The following is a 20,389-nucleotide window of genomic DNA, read 5'->3' as shown; positions in this document are numbered from 1 at the left end:
GTTGAAGATGTGGGTAAGAGCAGGAGTGAGGGTGGAAGATAGGGAGGGAATTAGATGGGAAGGGATAGGGTCGAGTGGGCAGGTAGTGAGGCGTGAGGAAGATAGTAAGGAAGAAACTTCATTCTCAGTGGTTGGATGGAAGTTACAGAGGGTGGCAGAGGGAGTAATTGGGCCTGTTGTTGGAGTATTGCAGGTTGGTGTTGGGATGTTGCTTCGGATAGTATGTGTTTTGTTTAAAAAGTAGTCAGCCAGGTCTTGAGCACTAAAGACAGGCGGGGGTGGTGGAGCAGGTGGGTAGAGGAGAGAGTTAAAGGTGGAGAAGAGTCGTTTAGGGTTTGAGGAAAGAGTAGATATGAGAGAAGAGAAGTAAGTTTGTTTGGCTAAGTGAAGGGCGGAAGTGTATGAACGAAGAATAAACTTATAGTGCATGAAATCAGGTTCAGAGTGAGTTTTCCTCCAGACACGCTCAGCAGTACGGGAGCATTTTTGCAAATAGCATTTGCTGAGCATGCCAGGGCTGTAACTGACGGCGTGGTTTTTTGCGCAGCTGGGGAGGGGCAAGTGTGTCTAATGCAGAGGAGAGAGTTTTGTTATAGTGGGCTGTAGCGAGATCAGGGCAGGTTGAGGTGTGAGGGAGGAGATTTTGAATGATTTTTGAAAATTGGAGCGGATCCACAGCATGTGTATTTCTACAGGTGCGGGGGTGGGATGGAGAAGTGGGTTTAGCTGTTGCATTAATATTATAGGTGACCAAGTGATGGTCTGAAATGGGAAAAGGGCGACAGGTGGTGTCAGATATAGAGCATAGAAACATAGAAACATAGATATTGACGGCAGATAAGAGCCATAGGCCCAGCAAGTCTGCCCGACCTTACCTAACAGTATAAACTTATCTAGTTCGTAGGATAGCCCTATGCTTGTCCCATGCATTTTTAAAGTCCCCCACAGTGTTTGTTGCTACTACCTCTTGAGGAAGTTTATTCCATAAATCAATCACTCTTTCTGTAAAGAAGTGCTTCCTCAAATTACTCCTGAATCTACTACCCTTTAGCTTGAGCTCATGACCCCTTGAGCAGAGGTAGGAAAATACCAGGTCGATGGAGTGTCCATCACGGTGAGTCGGGAATGGGGTGGATTGTGAGAGACCGAAGGAGGATGTGAGTGAAAGAAGTTTAGAGGCAGCAGGGGCAGATGGGTTGTCAATGGGAATGTTGAAGTCCCCAAGAATTAGGGTTGGTATATTTGAAGAGAGAAAGTGAGGAAGCCAGGCAGCGAAGTTGTCAAAGAATTGGGAGGTTGGTCCAGGAGGGCGATAGATGACTGCCACTTTTAGGGATAGGGGGGAGAACAGACAAATACAGTGGACTTCAAAGGAGGAAAAGGAAAGAGATGGGATTGGAGGTACGTATTGATAAGTGCAGGAGGGGGAGAGCAGGATGCCAACACACCGCCGCCACTTTTCTCACCTTGCCTAGGGGTATGGCTAAAGTGAAGACCACCGTGTGTGAGAGCAGCAATGGAAACGGTGTCAGAAGGAGATAGCCAGGTTTCTGTAATTGCTAAAATGGTGAAAGCATTTGATATAAACAGGTCATGAATTGCTGTAAGTTTGTTGCAGACAGAGCGAGAGTTCCATAGTGCGCAGGTGAAAGGAGTGTATGCGTGTGGGATGCATTGGATGGAAATGAGGTTATGTGTGTTGCTTTTATTAAAGTTTCTATATGGAGTGCGAGATTGGGTAGTGGTGGGAATGAGGGTGGGCCCAGGATTTGGAGAGATGTCACCTGATGCTAATAGCATCAAGATGGAAAGTAAGAGTAGGTGAGAATGAGATTTATAGCAGTGGGGACATTTCTGTGAGGTGATGCAGTTTAGGGACATAGATTTTAAAATAGAGAGTGGTTCGTGAGAGCTAAGGTATGGAGAGGAAAGGAGAGAGGGGCCTTTTGCCTAGGCCAAAATACGCCCCTGGGGATAGGATGAAAGTCTTAGCAAATTTGTTAAAAAAAAAAAAAAAAAAAAAGACATGCACAAAAATGTGTTTTCATTATTTGTTTGTGCAGTGAAAAACAAATTCAAACTAATTTTTTTTTTAAACAAGCTTTATTGTTCATATCTTTCAAACATACAGAGTTAAGATAAGTTTACAGCAAGTATATTTTAAAGATGTAACAGTATGCGTAACAATGTTATGAACAAAAATATGACACAAAAGGATACAATAAATTGACCATAGTAAAGTGAAATGAGATGATCGATTTTCAGTGACAAATAAACTATATTGTCTGTGATTTTCCATGGTCTTGTCTTATTTTATAAAGCTTGAGATTTTAACAATTTTTGCTGAAATTTCATCAAACATCAAGAAAAAAAAAATACCTTTTGCTTGTGTGTCGGGGTAAATTAGGGATCCAAGAAGGGGTATATTGCTGGGAGGGGAGCAGAGAAAAAGCAAAGAAAAAGAGAAGCGAGAAGAGAAAAAAAAAAACAAAAGAAGCAAAATGGAGAAAACACAGGGCTGATTTTAACTATGAGGTGGAAGCATTCCAAACAGCCAGCATCATTTCATACTTCACCAATTGATTGGTTTTGAAGTAATGAAACCTTTCCAATAAAAGTAATTCCTCAACCGAGGAACGCCACTCCTCAACCGATGGAACCTCCTTAGATTTCCATTTCTTAGGAATGAGCTTCTTAGCTCCTGTGAGCATAATCAAGAGAAGGGCGCGGGTTTAGGTGTCTTTGGTTTTAGGAATGTGTAGAAATAACATTGTTTCTGGTGTATTTGGGATTAACGTCTGTAATGTATCCAAGATGACTTTTAATACAACTGACCAGTAACATTGAAGCCTAGGACACAACCACCAGATATGGATGAGCGTGCCTGGCTCACCGCATCCCCTCCAGCATGTAGGGTTTTGCAGATGGGAAGAGCCGATGCAATCTTATTGGAGTATAATACCATCTAGTCATCAATTTTAGCTGTATTTCCTGTACCGCGGCAGATATGGAGGAGCATTTTGCCAGCCGAAATGATCTGAGCCATTCCTCCTCATCTATTGTGTGATTTAGGTCTCTATTCCATGCAGTAATGTAGGATGGCAATTGTGTGTCTGGTGGCACAAGAAATAGTTTATAAACCTTAGATATCAAGTGCTTTGGTGGGGTGTTCCCTATGCACAGGAGCTTAAACAGTGTGAGCTCTCTAATGAAGGCATCTTTTTTAATGTGATGTGTCAAATAATGCGACAACTGGTGATATCTAAGCCAAGATGAAAACAATTCCCCATACGTATCTGCCATATACTGTTGTGATTGTAACCTTCCTTTATCTAATGCGCAGTGTAATGTACCTTCTCTTAGGCTGTAAGGTTTACTCATGCGCATCCCTAACTTATGATATGGTAGGTCAGGATTCTCTATTATTGGTAGCAGTGGTGAGTGTGTTGATGTAATATGAGTGCTGGTGGCCATTAACTTATCCCATACCTGTAGAGTCTCCACAGTCATGTGATATTTATGAAGTGATTTAGGTCGTTTTGTCACGGGAATCCACAACAGTGTTCCCATACTATGCATTTGGAATATTTGGCCATCCAGTCGGACCCACTGTTTGTGTAGTGTTGCGCGACCTCTCTATCAATCTTTGTAGGAATATTGCCGTCTATATGTCGCCATGGCCAGGGAATCCCAGCCCCCCTCTGTCGCAGGGTAGGTATAACGTCCTCCTAGGGACCCTTGGCTTTGCGCCAGACCATATAAATTGCTCAATAGTCCTTTGCAATTGGGGCAAGAAGTCTTTTGGTAAAGAGATTGGAACAGTCTGCATCACATACAGCATGGGCGGCAGTATGTTCATTTTTATTATTCCTATTTTTCCCAACCAGGACAGTGGTTTATTTTTCCATGAGGAAAGATCACGGACTATTTCTTTCCGCAATCAAATTCAAACTAATTTTATCTGACATTCATACATTAAAGGGACACTAAAGTCAGAATAAAACTTTCATTATTTAGATAGAACATGCATTTTTAAGAGACTTTCCAATTTATTTCCATTTATTAAATTGTGCATAATCTTTTTATACACACACTTTCTGAAGCACAAGATGCTACTTGGGGTTGATTTATTAAAGTCTTTTGCCAGCCTTCGATCCCCTATGACTTTAACTTCTCACAAGAGAACCTGCAGTCTATATTTAGCTTTGCTAACCTCTCGCCAGGTGGCAAATTTCAATCTCCCCGGTCTCATCCGACCGTGGAGATTGACAGCTCCTGCCCGTGCATGATCCATGATTGTGTGCGGGCAGGGGACGGCGAGCTGCAGAGGGCAGGGGCGCATATGTATGCCCCTGTCCACCGCAGCTTGATAAATCGACCCCTTAGGATGTGCAAGAGTTCAGTGTATTCTTATATACAAGTCTGAGATTGGATAATGGCTGTCACATGATACAGGGGGCCAGTAAGTTGAAGTGCATTTTGAAATTTGTTAGAAAAAAAATGAGTAAGTGCTATTGCATTGTCTTTTCTTTCCAGTTGACTTCTATTATCTAATTTGTTTTGTTCTCTTGGTATCCTTTGTTGAAAAGGATACCTAGGTAGGCCCAGGAGCTACTGATTGATGGCTACACATACACTATATGCCGCATGTTGCTAGCTCCCAGTAGTGCTTCGATGTTTCTACAGCAAAGGATTACAAGAGTAAAGCAAATTAGATAATACAGTTATTATGGAAAGTTGTTTAAAAATGCATGTTCTATGTGAATCTAAACCAATAGTCGTGCGTGTCATCTGACAGTGTTCTGTATGCTAGCATGGCTATTGGTTTAGAGATGGAAACATCGCCTAATTGGTAGAAGAGCACTGTGCTGTGGGCGGCTTGAGGCTCTGACTTTAGCGAGACAGGGTGAGTTTAGCAGACTTTTTTTTTAAATAAATGATCAGTGAAACTCAACATTATTTTTAGTGATGGTAAATCCTAACACTTTAAGGATGCATAGATTTCATGTGGATCAGTATATTTATGGTTCACTTTGTTTTATCATCTATTTATTATTACTCTGTTACTGGTGTCTTGATTTGTACCTACTGCACAAGTATAATGTCTTCCATACCAGTGACATAGTTGGCTTTCTGTTGGCTTCATCATTTGAGCATCATGCACAGCAGAAAGTAACATGACAGCCATAGTGATATATTTTACTCAGGTTTAAGGTTCAAAGGAACAGGCTAAACTGGAATATTATCAGCTATGTATTTAATAAACCATTTGCTTGTCTTCTTAGCTATCATAAATTGCATAGCTTTGCAATGATAAGAATGGAATGTTGAACTGTAGTGTGAGATCAGCAATTTTGTCTATCTGTTTCAGCCCAGAAGTACATAGACCAATAAAGGCTTACTGGATAATAAATTGCAATTATTATGCAACGTACCTGCTTTCTGTGAAATTACTTTGTGTTATTAAAGCAATATAAAACCCAGCCCATTTTTGGTTCAGCACCTGGCTAGCACTTGCTGATTGGTGGCTAAAATAGGCTGGCTCCTAAGATTACATTCCTGCTTTTGAAAATAAAGATACAAAGAGAATGAAGAAAAATGTATAATAGGAGTAAATGAAAGTTGTTTAAAATTGCATGTTCTATCTGAGTCATGAAAGAACAAATCTGGGTTTTATATCCCTTTTAAAGGACCATTACATGCAGTAGAATTACATAATCAACAAATGAATACGAAAAAGGCAGTAGATTTTTTTTTTTTTAAACGGATTTCAAAGCTTCATTTAATTTCCCTGTTCCCTGTATCATGTCATACCCATTGGCCAATCACAGATTCATATATATGTATATACTGGGAACTACTGCACATGCTCATGAAAATGTTTAACTTTGTGAGCTGTGTATCTAGCTCTAGGGTTCTGAATTTTAAAGCAGAGACTAAAGATTTGTTGTGATTTCTCTTCATGATGGCAAGTTTTTGATCATTAGGCCCATACAGAGAACTGAAAATTTAACATTTTAGTACCTCTCTCTCATACACCCCACTGGGAAAGTGATTTCTTTAGCATCTACATAACTTTTCAATAGCTAATACTTTTGTACCATATTTTGACCAAAGCTCACCTTCCCCAAGGCATACCCATAAGTGAGTCCTGCACTTATACATTTAAAGGGACATGAAACTTTTTTTTTCTTTCATGAATCAATTTTTTTTTTTAATTTTCTTTTTATTTGATGACCGACAATGTATATAATCATCTGAAAACAGAAACCAATAACTTTAAGCCCAACATGGGTTACATAAAGAATATACATATAACACGTTTACATATCCAAATAAGAATAATTATGTTGCTTTACATTTTTCACTAGACATTGTAGATACATTTCTTTTATTTTTATTTACAACATCAATACCCTAAAATAGAAAACAAAAACAAAACAAAAAAAACAAAAAAAAAGAGGGGGGGGCGAAGAAAAAGGGGGAAGGAGGGAAGACCTGATTACCACATCCCTAAGAGAACCATTTCAGAGTTCCATAAAGCAGTGTTTTTCAACCAGTGTGCCGCGGCACACTAGTGTGCCGTGAGAGATCCTCAGGTGTGCCACGGCAGACTGACAACAGTGTGGGGGTGTCCCTCTTTCAAATTTTTAAATATTTATATGTCATGTATAGTTTGTAGGAGGCATGGCATGACAGCACAGTACAGTGTGTATATATATATATATATATATATATATATATATATATATATACTGTATTATATATCCTGTATTAGGCTACAATGTGTGATTTTGTAAAGTTTTGGGATGGTGGTGTGCCACAGGATTTTTTTATGTAAAAAAGTGTGCCACAGCAAAAAAAGGTTGCAAATCACTGCCATAAAGGATATATTAAATAATCAATTTCAGTGGGGGCGAGGGCTTTTATAAACATTGACCATTTATGAAAAAACCTAGAAATATCTTCATCATTATCTATATTAATATTAAGTTCTTCAAGAATACAATTGTTTTTTTTAAACCGTTTTTAATTTCCGGAATACTGGGAACTGTACGCATTTTCCGTTTTTAAAAAAAAGGATATCTAACAGCTAGTATAGCTGCATTAATAATTTCTAAGTTAAAACAGAGAAAGACTATATTCATTGATGAAAAAGTGAGTGAAGGGAGCTTCAGTATCTTACGGATCATACACTTTTTTAAACAACTTTCGGGTTTACTTCTATTATCAAATTTGCTTTTATTCTCTTGATATCCTTTGTTGAAGATGCAGCAATGCTTTACTGGGAGCTATTTAACACATTGGGTGAACCAATCAGTTGATGTATTTATGTGCAGCCACCAATCAGCAGCTCCTGCGCCTACCCAGATATCATATTCAACAAATTATATCAAGAGAACAAAGTAAATTAGATAAAAGAACTAAATTGGAAAGTTGTGTACAATCACATGCTCTATCTGAATCATGAAAGAAAACAAAATTGAGTTTTATGTCCCTTTAAATATATGGTGCTTTTCAAATTTGGGATATTATGCACACTTACCTATGTTGTATTTACAACCAATGCTGTGGAAAGTGGTGTGGAGGGCTCATTTAAAGGGACAGTCTACACCAGAATTTGTTTTATTTTAAGATAGATAATCCCTTTATTACCCATTCCCTAATTTTGAATAACCAACAGTTATTTTCTTCTTAAATGGAAAGAGTCCACAGCTACATTCATTACTTTTGAGAAATAAGAACCTGGCCACAAGGAGGAGGCAAAGACAACCCAGACAAAGGCTTAAATACTCCTCCCACTCCCCTCATCCCCCAGTCATTCTTTGCCTTTTGTCCCAGGAGGTTGGCAGAGAAGTGTCAGAATTTTTAATTTTTGTTTTTTATCTCTTATGGACGATAGTACTCTTCGGCATGGGACAGGAGTTTTAAGTAGTCCGGTCAGTCTCTCAGTGAGGGCTTGGATGAAAGTTAGATTCCGGAGATGCAGGGAGATTCTTTCTGCGAAACCGTCCCGACTCATATTAACAGCTCCTCAAGCAATCGGCGTTGTTGAACTTTGCTCCGCTGCCTGCTTTCTTCTCTCAAGTCCATGGCGGAGGCAATGCTACTATCCGTCACACTTGAAAGGCCATGTTCCTGTTCCACAGCGTAGATTCCGGTAAGGTTGTTTCATTTTACTTTATTTCTCAATGTACTGTAATGTGAATGTTTTCCCGAGAGGCTACCACCTTGCGGATCTATCTTATCACAAGGGCCTCAGTGAGTCTCTTTTAGTATCTTGGAATCGAGGGTTAATATCTCCTGAGGGGGTTATTAAACAGGGGGGTTTAAAATCATGTTTGTCATGTGATTTAACCTGGTTATGTGTGATGTTTATGGGCTCATGGTTTGGAACATTAGAAGCCTTTGGAAGTGACGTGGCCTTTTGGTTGGGCACGCTTTTTTGGACTGTGCGGTACGCCTTGTGTCTGGTGTGATAACGTTCTGTTTTCCATTTCCGCATTCCCGATTTGTGGCGAAGGAAATATTTTAGACCGCAGGGTCTGGTCATAGGAGGTGGTGAGTGCCCTTGCCATTGTGGGTGTCAGGTGCCGTTTTTATTTTACTACATTAGTCCATATTTATTTATCCTCTACCAGTTATGGAGGATTCTGATGCTGAGACTGTGCTAATTTCAAATTCAGTTACGGAGGATTCTGATACTGAGACTATTTTGATTTCAGATTCTGTATCTGGTGACGAATCCGGACTGGCCTCGTTGACACATGTCAACCAGTTTTGTTCCGTATGCCGTTTAGAGCGCCTGGTTTGGGGAATTAAGGGACAGCTGAGCCATCCGTCTCTGGTTACTGTCCTCCAAGAGGCGAGTTCCCTACCAATTCATACTTCTACACATGCGGGTAACCCAGTTTCTTATTCCTCCATGCAGGGTGGCAATTTCCCCCCCCCCCCCCCCCCCGGAGGTTGCAGTATGTTTTCGCTTCCACATAATGTTGGCGATTGTTCGTCTGCAGAGTCCAGACATTTATTTGAGAATGTGCTCGTGCCCTATTGTCCCGGGCCTTCCACCTTGGGGTGGGCCTCTACAGTTCCCCGTGGGTGTAACTGTCCCTGAGTTTTGTACCTTTCGTTACAGGATTGCGCAACTTCGCTATTCCGGTTGATTATTGATCCCTGTGGGGACTTTGTTTAGCTTGGGGTTTCCCGAAGCTGGGAAGACTTAGCGCCTTTATTCTTCCCTGTGTCCTCTGCTGGTGTGGAGGTGATGGGGAGACTAGCCCTGCTAGAGGGTTTGTTTGTTTTTTACCTCGAGGTATCCCTTATGTTGTCCTGAGGCCTTAAGAAGTCTCTTCATAAGACTTCTAGCCTTGCTCCTTGGAGCGTTGGACTTTGGCTAGGGGTGGTTCCTTCCTTGGTCGGGACTTTCGAGTTCTTCTCGCTATCCGGATTCTCTGGGTAAGCATTTATATCCCTTGTGTCTGGCCTTTTGGCCAGTTGGGGTGTTTAGTTCTAGGGTAAGGTTGCCTGAACTATTAGGTGCACAGACCTGTTTTTCTCCTGAGACTTTCAGTTGCTGAGGCTTCTCTTGCCCTTTTTCCTGACCCAGTCTTGGGTTGTTTTGGCATCTTGGAGCTCAGGGCTGGTCGGGGTGTTCCACGGTAGTGAGAACTTAGGCTATGCCCTTGCTCCATCTACCTGGCCTTGTCATGGTTGGCCAGGTTTTAGGAGTATTTATTACTCTTTGCAACAGAGTAGCCCATGTCATCTAGTGGTTAGCTGTGTGGCTTGTGCCTCAAGTGTTGTTGGTTCATACCCAGCTGCGGGCGCTAGATGTCCAATTTCCGGTGTGTCTTAGGGTTGCATTCCCCTGATCAGCTTGACAGTGTACCCGTGGATTCCCTGCTCTGCAGGCAAATCGGTTGGCTGTGCCTCTGCTTGGCAAGCTACTTGTAGGGGGTACTTTTCTAGGACATTTGTGTTGGGGATTTATCTTCCCATTAGCCGGTGGCGTTGGGCCTTGAGGACAGTTGTTGCCCTTCCAGCCTCATCCCTTTTCTTTTGGGGATATTCTCCTCTCTATGGAGATGGAGTCCTTTCTTGGGGATTCTCCTGGATGGGTGGTAGAAGATGGGATTCCCCCTGGGGTCTTACTGGCTCTAATTTAGACTGTTGGGCTTTTATTTTGATAGATCCTTAGGTCTATGGCCTTGTCGTCTGTTTTCAGAGTCGGGATGTACTTGTACTCTGTGGGGATGGCTGTGCTATCCTTACACTCGTTCCTGTACCAGTTTTGGGATTCTTCTGTTCCCCTATCTTTGATCCCTGGGGCTGGGCTGGTCCAGCTGGGTGTGGGTCTGCAGGTCAGGATGGCCGAGCGGTCTAAGGCGCTGTGTTCAGGTCACAGTCTCCTCTGGATGTGTGAACTGCTTTGAGTCTATCCGTTAGCTCAGTCTGCTATGATATAGAATTTCCTTTCAACTTCCTCCATCGATTTCAGATGAGGGTCTACTCTTCCTTCGGGTTCTGAGGGTATACTCTCGGGGGGCCTCAAATGAGGCTTTGTTTACCCCCTTTTAGGGACCTGTATAGGTCTGGTGGCTTTGGTTGCCTGGAGCGTGCCCTCTGTCTGGGAGTTGCTTTTGTGGTTTGTTCTTTGCTTGACTGCTTCTTCCTTGCAAGTTCCCTCTGTGTTGTCCTGATAGAGACTCTGTGTTCTCAAACCTAGGGTTTTTCGCCTGGGTCTGTTACACGTTGTTTGTGGTTGAATACTTTGGTATTCTATGTTCAGATGCTGGGAGGGCTTTGCCTCTTAAGTTGCATGCAGTGCTTGATGATGGAGAAAACTCTGTTCTGTCTCTGTTCCCGGTCTTATCCCGGGTTTCGCTTGGTATAGGCGTGGCCTCTTTTTCCTGTCTGGGCCCATTGGGGTCTCTGTAAGCTGGACTCACTCTTTAAAGGTGTTCTTTTTTTTTGTATTAGGGGACCTTTTGGTTTCCTCGGTTCTCCTTTGCCTTGTCCCCTTGGGGGTTTCGGCTGGTGTCCCCTTTATTACTGGGGGGTGAGTGGTGGGGGAACGTCTGTTGGGTGATGGTGTCTCCTGGAGGACTGTTGGCTCAGTCGAGTCAGTTTTGCGGTCTCTAGTTTGTCTTCTGGACTAGCTGCGAGTCAGTGTCCTTGGGGCTTTTCCTTTAAAAAAAATTCTCGACTTCGGACGAAGCAGGGTTTTTTTAATAGGTGGAGGTTCAGGCCTGGTGCTCTCAGTAAGGGCCGCTTATTGTACCCTCCCGTCTTGGCATTCAGTGTCCTCTATAGCTTGGGTATTGGTTTTCCAAAAGTAATGAATGCAGCTGTGTACTCTTTCCATTTAAGAAGAAAAACATAAATTATGCTTACCTGATAATTTCCTTTTCTTCTGATGGAAAGAGTCCACAGCTCCCCACAGCTTATGTGGGGCGTCCTGATTTTTCTAATGGCACCTTTCACCCTGATATTTCTTCTACTGTTCTTTGTTCTTTTGACAGGGGGATGAGGGGAGTGGGAGAAGTATTTAAGCCTTTGGCTGGGGTGTCTTTGCCTCCTCCTGGTGGCCAGGTTCTTATTTCCCAAAAGTAATGAATGCAGCTGTGGACTCTTTCCATCTGAAGTAAAGGAAATGATCAGATAAGCATAATTTATGTTATTAATAAACTTTTTACCTCTTTGATTACCTTGTATCTAAGCCTCTGCTGACTGCCCCTTATTTCAGTTCTTTTGACAGACTTGCATTTTAGCCAATCAGTGCTGACTCCGAGGTAACTCCACATGCGTGAGCACAGTGTTATCTATATGACACACATGAACACCCTCTAGTGGTGAAAAACTGTTAAAATGCTTTAAACTAAGAGGCCGTCTTTAAGGTCTAAAAAATTAACATATGAACCTCCTAGGTTTAGCTTTCAACTAAGAATACCAAGAGAACAAAGCAAAATTGGTGATAAAAGTAAATTGGAAAGTTGTTTAAAATTACATGCCGTATCTGAATCATAAAAGTTTATTTTGGACTAGACTGTCCCTTTAAACCTCACTTAAAGCTCAATTTATCAAGCCGTTCACCCTCATATGACTGCAGGTTTTCACAAGAGAACCTGCAGTCAGTATTTATCAAGCAGCGGTCATCAGACAGCTGCTTCCTAACATCTTCTCCACCTATTAGGTGGAGAATTTCAATCTTTTCGGTCTTGTCTGACCGGGGAAATTGACAGCTTCTGCCCGCACGTGATTGGCTGTGCACAGGCAGAGGGTGGTGTTGCACGCAAGCGCAAATTAGCGCTTGCATGCAATACTGAATTCCGGCAGCGGATTGCTGGCCACCAGAAGGGAGCTGTGGTGGACAGGGGCGTATATGTACACCCAATTCTGCCCTAACTTAATAAATCAAGTTCTTAATCAACTCTTTCTTGGATATAAAAAGAGGATGGTTGCTGGATAATGCTGGCTATATATTGTTGAACAAAAGACAACATAACGCAAATTTTAATAGGCGTCTGCTAGGGCAGATTTCAGCCAACCTGTACTAACAAGAGAAAGTTGTTTCAAAGAGTGTAAGTGCATCTGCGTGTGTCAAAGAGAGAGTGCAAGTGCATCTGCGCGTGTCAGAGAGTGCAAGTGCATCTGCGCGTGTCAGAGAGTGCAAGTGCATCTGCGCGTGTCAAAGAGTGCAAGTGCATCTGCGCGTGTCAAAGAGTGCAAGTGCATCTGCGCGTGTCAAAGAGTGCAAGTGCATCTGCGCGTGTCAAAGAGTGCTAGTGCATCTGCGCGTGTCAAAGAGTGCAAGTGCATCTGCGCGTGTCAAAGAGTGCAAGTGCATCTGCGCGTGTCAAAGAGTGCAAGTGCATCTGCGCGTGTCAAAGAGTGCAAGTGCATCTGGGCGTGTCAAAGAGTGCAAGTGCATCTGCGCGTGTCAAAGAGTGCAAGTGCATCTGCGCGTGTCAAAGGAAACTGCATAGGGTCTGAATCCTCTAATGTATTTAAATATGATGCATTTAAACTCACGCTATGCACACATACTGTTTTTACTACCTGTTTAAAACCTAATGAGAACAGAATTTGGCTCTTTAAACCACCTATTACTATTCTCATTAGAGATTTTTACATAGGTTGTAAATGCAACAAAACCATGTGTGCATAGTGCAAGTGACTTTAAGTGCTTCTTATATATTACTAGTGTGATTTGAGTCCTTTAGATTCTTGTCCGGCAAATCAATCACTTGAAAAGCTCTCTTGTTCCATCAAACCTGGTAAGTTTTCTGTAACTTATTCTGAAACAGTTTGGCTAGTGTATTTCTCATATTTCCAAGATAATTTAGAGTGGCCAGGGATCTTGAGCATGTACAAATGTCATGGAATAAATGGCGGAGATGAGTTTAATGACAGCCAATTGGATGTGGTTCAATGTAAATGGTTTCACATGATTCGAAAGGAAATCAGTCTTCTGTTCCAGTGAAACCACAATTCGCTTGTCTTATTGCACAGAATTAATCTTTCTCATTTGGGAGGTTCTTTCTTAATTGGTGGTTGGGAAAAAAAGCACAGCAGAACTGTAAGTTGCATAAAGAAAAGGCATCCCCATAGTTTTGCTTTAGACAAAATTTCTTTTGAGATTTTGACTAGTATGTGTCTACTGTAATTGTTTATCTCCTGCAAGTGATTTGCAAGGTCAAGCTTGACAAAGTGTTGGCGATACCTCTGGCTTTTGTTCAGCTCGAGGACTTGGTTTACCAGGATATCCCTTCTGGCAAAATTAGAATTTTTGTCTTCTTCCAAATATTCCAAAATTTCTGTTTCAGGGTTCATTTATTTAAAAAATGTTTCAAAATTCTTGTACCAACAGATTTTTTACTGAATCCTTGATTCCTAAGGATCAAGATTTCAGAGATAGTAGTTTCTTATTTTCTGAAGTCCCATAAATCTTTAAAGGATCGTGAAACTCAATTTTCTGTTTTGGTTTAGAATAGTACATACAATTTTAAACAACTTGCTAAGTAGCAGCTGGAGCCTCAGAAAATGTGCACATTGGAAAGTTTTTTTTAAATTGCATGCTGTTTATCTGAATGATGAGTGTTTTTTTTCTTTAACCTAAAACTCATTTTTAAAATAATTTTTAATAATTTTCTAAATCTGATAAATTCAAATTGAGCAAGGAATGTTGAAATTATTATAGTGAATTCTAGCTGAACACTGCAGGCTATTTTTTTAAAAGGTACTTAAGGGTACATTAAACAGTTTGAGATGTTAATGTCAAATGATAAATCATATATATATATATATATATATATATATATATATATATATATATATATATATATATATATATATATATATATATATATATATCTGCAATATACTTTCATTATTTATTTTGTCCCTTTTTCTTTAATTCCCTCTGAAATTGTGAGCTTTTCAGTTATTAGAAATGTAAATGCAGAACACTGTTATATTCCATACAGCCATTGTCTACACACTCTAGTGACCTATTTATTACTGTAACTAATTAGGCACAGCAGAAAAGGTAACCTAAGTTACAACATGGCAGCTCCCATTGTTTTATAAACACTAAAACTTCACACTTAATTTTTTCAATATTTAAATAGCTAAATGAACTTTAAAAAATAAATCTACATGTTATTCTCAGACTATTTTTTTTTAATACTAAAATGTCCCTTTAAATAACTTTTCCGCATCTCTTATTATACACATCTTTTGTAAAATGACAAGTTTGTGATGAATTCTGTAAATCAACAAATTAGTATTTTTAATGAACAAAGGGGTTTACAATTTTCTTCTATTATCAATTTTGCTTTATTCTCACAGTGTTCTTTATTTAAAGGGACAGTCTACCATAGAATTGTTATTGTTTTAAAAGATAGATAATCCCTTTATTAGCCATTCCCCAGTTTTGCATAACCAACACAGTTATATTAATACACTTTTTACCTCTGTGATTACCTTGTATCTAAGAACCTTCTTCCAGCCCCCTGATCACATGACTGTTTATTATCTATTGTCTTAAATTTAGCATTGTTTTGTGCTAAATCTTAAATAACCCCCTGTGCCTGAACACAGTGTTATCTATATGGCCCACGTGTACTTTGTGTCTCTTTGTGTTGAAAAGAGATTTAAAAAGCATGTGATAAGAGGCGGCCCTCAAAGGCTTAGAAATTAGCATATGAGCCTATCTATGTTTAGTTTAAACTAAGAAAAAAAGCAAATTTTATGATAAAAGTAAATTGGAAAGTTGATTAAAATTAAAAGTCCTATCTGAATAATGAAAGTTTAATTTATACTAGACTGTCCCTTTAAAGAGCAGCAATGCACTACTGGGGGCCAATGACAAGGGTCATATATGTGAAGTCACCAATCAGCAGCTAGCTCCCAGTAGTGCATTGCTGCTCCTTTGTCTACCTTGGTATTCTTTTCAACAGCAGATACCAAGAGTACAAAGCAAATTAGATAATGGAAGTAAATTGGAAGGTCACTTAAAACTGTATGCTGTATCTGAATCATGATTTTTTTTTTGTGTTACATGTCCCATTAAATCAAGCTCATGCATTTAGATCCTGGTTTCTCAACAGCTGGGCCATGGCCCAGTACCGGGCCTTGACAGCCCTCCTGGTGGGCCGTAACCTGAAATGTCTTCACTGTGAGCTGTGACAGGCCTGCTGCTCCACATATAAGAAATACCGGGCAGGCCTGTCAGAGTGCCAGTGCACATGTGCATGTCACTGTGCACATATAGCCACAGTTCAGTGGGAGGACTGCGTGGGACAAGGAGCAGATAGGACTGGACCTAGGCACTAAGTGATACAAGCCCACTGACACCAATATATATATACACACATACACACACACACACACACTTGCCACTTTATTAGGTACGGGAAGAAAGGGGATTTAACTGACTTTGAACGTGGCATGGTTGTTGGTGCCAGGTCTTAGTATTTCAAAAACTGCTGATCTACTGGGATTTTCACCCACAAGGGTTTACAGAGAATGGTCTGAAAAAGAGAAAATATCCAGTGTGTGGCAGTTGTATGGATGTAAATGCCTTGAGGTCAGAGGAGAATGAGCAGACTGGCTTGAGATAATAGAAAGACAACAGTAACTCAAATAACCACTTGTTACAATCAATGTATGCAGAATACCATCTCTAAACGCACAACACGTCAAACCGTGAAGCAGGTGGGCTGCAGCAACAGAAGACCACACTGGGTGCCACTCCTGTCAGCTAAGAACAGGAAACTGAGGCTTCAATTCGCACAGGCTCACCAAGATTGGACAATAGAATAAAAGATTGGTAAAACATTTCCTGGTCTGATGAGTCTCGATTTTCAGCTGCAACATTCAGATGGTAGGGTCAGAATTTGGCATAAAGAACATGAAAGCATGGGCCCATCCTGCCTTGTGTCAATGGTTCATGCTGGTGGTGGTGATGTAATGGTGTGGGGGATATTTTCTTGGCACACTTTTGGCCCCTTAGTACCAATTGAGCATTGATTAAACGCCTACCTGAGTATTGCTGCTGACCATGTCCATTTCTTTATGACTACAGTGTACCCATCTTCTAAAGGCTACTTCCAGCAGGATAATGCACCATGTCACAAAGATCAAATAATCTCAAACTGGTTTCTTGAAGATCACAATGAGTTCACTGTACTCCAATGGCCTCCACAGTCACCAGATCTCAATTCAATAGAGCACCTTTGGGATGTGGTGAAATAGGAGATTTGCATCATGGATGTGCAGCTGACAAATCTGCAGCAACTGCGTGATGCTATCATGTCAATATGAACCAAAATCTCTGAGGAATGTTTTCAACACCTTGTTCAATCTATGCCACCAAGAATTAAGGCAGTTCTGAAGGCAAAAGGGGGTCCAACACGGTACTAGCAAGGTTTACCTAATAAAGTGGCACGATTATTACATGAGTTTAAAACATTATATATCTTCTGTGCAGTGTGAAAAACTTACTTTAGATCAATCTCCTTTGAGCTCACTAGTTTGTGTCTCATTTCTATGACCTTTTTTCTTTCTGGCCCATTTAGTCTGATAGTCATTTTTTTCATTTCTGATATTACCACCATTATAGCCTTCATATACTATTCAGTGGTTTTCCTTCCTAGGTAACATAGAAACATAGAATTTGACAGTAGATAAGAACCAAAAAGGCCCATCAAGTCTACCCATATTACATGTTCCTATTTCCTTAGGATCGCTTTATGCATGACCCAGGCATTTTTTAATTCCTTTACAGTGTTTGTGTTTACCACCTCAAATGGAAGTTTATTCCATGAATCCACCACCCTTTCTGTAAAAAAAAATGCTTTCTCAAATTTCTCCTGAATCTGCTACCGTCTAACTTTGGTTTGTGACCCCTTGTTTTTGCATTTATTTTTTTGTGAAAAATGCTTTCAGCTTCTATTTTATTAAGTCCCTTCATATATTTGAAGGTTTCTTTTTTTATTTTATTATTATATTTTTCATTTATTTAATACATAAAAAAAAAAAAAAATATCACATACAGAAAATAGAGAAAATAATAAAAAAAACAATAGAAAAACAACGACATTTCGTAAATCATATCTGGAGACACAGCTCCACCTTGCTACAAATCTGGTAACTCTATATACCTCCACACAAATACTGAATTAGCCTACTGAAGATTAACAGATACCGATTGCAAACTTTGTTCGGCCTGAATAATTCTCAACGGTTACCTACCTACAAATAATATAATTCAAAAAAAAAAAAAAAAAAAAAAAAAAAAACAACCCTACCTCCGCAGCCCTCCCTCTCCCCCCCCCCTGCAACATAATACCTTACCGCTGCCTGTGCGTCTCAAACAGGGCGACCGACAGCTACCAGATTATACAACCACGTTTACCCAAGATACTGGGAATACCCCTGCTACAACTAATTCAGCAAAATAGACCGTATTTCGGACCGGAACAAGGATCTGCTTTTGAATCTGGCGGGGATATGACAAGATGATTGGTAGCCATCCCTGAAAAAACTCCTTAGTTTTCTTCTCAGAAGCTTCCGAGAGGTGATATGACTCAAATACAATTTGGCCTTGAATTTCTTTACAAGACCTCTCTAAGCTCGGAGTTCTCTTAGCTTTCCAATTCTGCAAGATAAGATGACGTACTGCTAGAATAATCGTATTCAATGTGTAGGTCATCGCTGCCGAGTTTCTATGTACTTCTGTTCTAAGCAGAACCACATCTTGCAGAGTAAGCACTACCTTTACCCCGAATAGCGAATTAAACCAATGCAACACTTTCTGCCATAACTGGTTAATTTTGGGACAAAACCAAAACATATGAAATAGATCGGCCCTAGAATTTGAGCATCTGGGACAAATATTTAATCCGGAATCAGAAATTTTTTGTAATTTAAGCGGATGCAAATAAAAATTATTCAGAAGCTTCCAATGCGATTCCTTCCAGGACACCGAAACCCTGCATTTCTGGACCATATTACAACTCTGGATGATCTTCTCTATAGTAATATTGTTAATAGCCGGAACCAACCAGGTACTTATACTGTGCAGATGCTTATCAGATTGTTTAGAAAGCATAATATCGTATACTAAAGAAATCGAGGAACTTCCCAGACTGAATTTCTTAATCAGCATTTTGATGACAGACCATTCCGCTAACATACTATTCTCCCAATTTTGTTCAGACATAAAATGACGGATCTGAAAATACGCGAACAAATCAGACCTGGAGAGATCATAAGTTTGAAACAGAGACTCCGCAGTCTGCACCAGATTATCAGGCCCCAATAATTGCTTGACAAACCGCAGCCCCTTGTCCCTCCAAGATTTGAACACCTTCTGATATAAACCCGGGATAAAATTCGGGTTTCCCTGAATGGGTAAATATTCTGACACTGAGGGATCTACACCTAAACAGGTGCAAAACTTCCGCCACGCGATCAGAACATTTTTAAAGGATATCAATTTACTGATATTAGATGGTAGCTGACTTATCTTACAATGTAGCAGCGCAGAAAGGGCAAAAGGCCGAATATAAAAAGATTCCTCTTGACTGACTGCTAACCTATCAGTATCCGCCAACCAATCCATGGCGAACTTCATCAGCGCCGCCGTGTTGTAAAGCCTGATATCCGGCAACGCCAACCCAGCACGGTCTGTCCTTTGCATAAGTTTAGTTAGTGCAATCCTTGGTCTCTTATCTTTCCAGATGAATTTTGAAAAATCACTGTATAACTTCCTAATATCTGAACAAGAAATAAAGAGAGGGAGATTCTGTAGCACATATAGAAGACGCGGAAAAACAATCGTTTTTATTAGATTTACCTTTGCTGAAATTGATAGCGGAAAAGAAGCCCATAACTGCAGATCTATTTTAATTTTTTTCAAAAGGGGGACGAAATTCGCGACATACCATACTTTCGGGTTCTTATGTAACTCAAGTCCCAAATAACTAATTGTATTGACAACCTTAAAAGGAAATTTTACCAAACCAGATGAGTTATTACCCATATACATGAGTTCACTCTTTTCTAAATTTACCAAGTAACCTGAAAAAGAACTAAATTGGGAGAGGATTTGAAGAATGATTGGAATCGAATGAAGGGGTTTATCTACAAAAATCAGCATATCATCCGCATAGAGAAGGGTTTTTAAACGATGAGATCCCAATGAAATTCCTGTCAATACATCACGAAATCTAACCGCTAGGGGTTCTAGAGCCACATTAAACAGAAGGGGAGATAATGGACACCCCTGTCTCGTCCCTCGATGTAACACGATCCCCTGAGAGCGAATCCCATTCACCAAAAGAAACGAAATTGGTTTGCAATAAATCTTATGAATAAAGTGACTAAAATTGCCAGAGAAGCCAAATTCCTGCAACGCGGAAAATAAGTGCTCCCAGACAATGGAGTCAAAAGCCTTGACTGCGTCTAGGGTTAAGACTGCAGAATCGCGAATTCCAACATTACCAGAATCTGGTTCCAAATTCGACATATAGTCCAGAAATGTAATAACCCTTCGAATATTTCGCGACGAGTTTCTGGCGGTCATGAATCCGGTCTGGTCCTGGTGGATCAGACTCTGCAAACAAAGATTCAATCTACAAGCAATAATACCAGCCAGCAGCTTGTAGTCAGTATTGAGCACTGATATTGGCCTATAAGAGGCCATGTTCTCTGGATTTTTATTTTTTTTCGGAATGAGTGATATATTGGCTGCAGCAAAATTCTCCGAGATCCCGCTTTCAGACAGATAATAATTATTAAATAGCGCCTCTAACGAGGGCAGCAATTCTTCCTTGAGTAATTTATAAAATTCGGCCGGAAGCCCATCAGGGCCCGCTGC

The 20,389-nt window shown here is 40.4% G+C and overlaps 1 protein-coding gene across 1 annotated transcript in view; it reads left to right on the top strand.

The window, feature by feature from the left end:
- The window catches only part of DAPK1 (death associated protein kinase 1), a 492,700-nt gene that overhangs the window by 135,094 nt on the left and 337,217 nt on the right, over positions 1-20,389 (top strand). The gene's annotated exons all lie outside the window — the stretch shown is intronic.

The sequence above is a fragment of the Bombina bombina genome, chromosome 2, assembly GCF_027579735.1.
Source record: "Bombina bombina isolate aBomBom1 chromosome 2, aBomBom1.pri, whole genome shotgun sequence".
In the NCBI taxonomy this organism is placed as follows: domain Eukaryota; kingdom Metazoa; phylum Chordata; class Amphibia; order Anura; family Bombinatoridae; genus Bombina; species Bombina bombina.
Note: the sequence above shows the minus strand (reverse complement) of the source record. Positions and strands in the feature narration are given on the sequence as shown.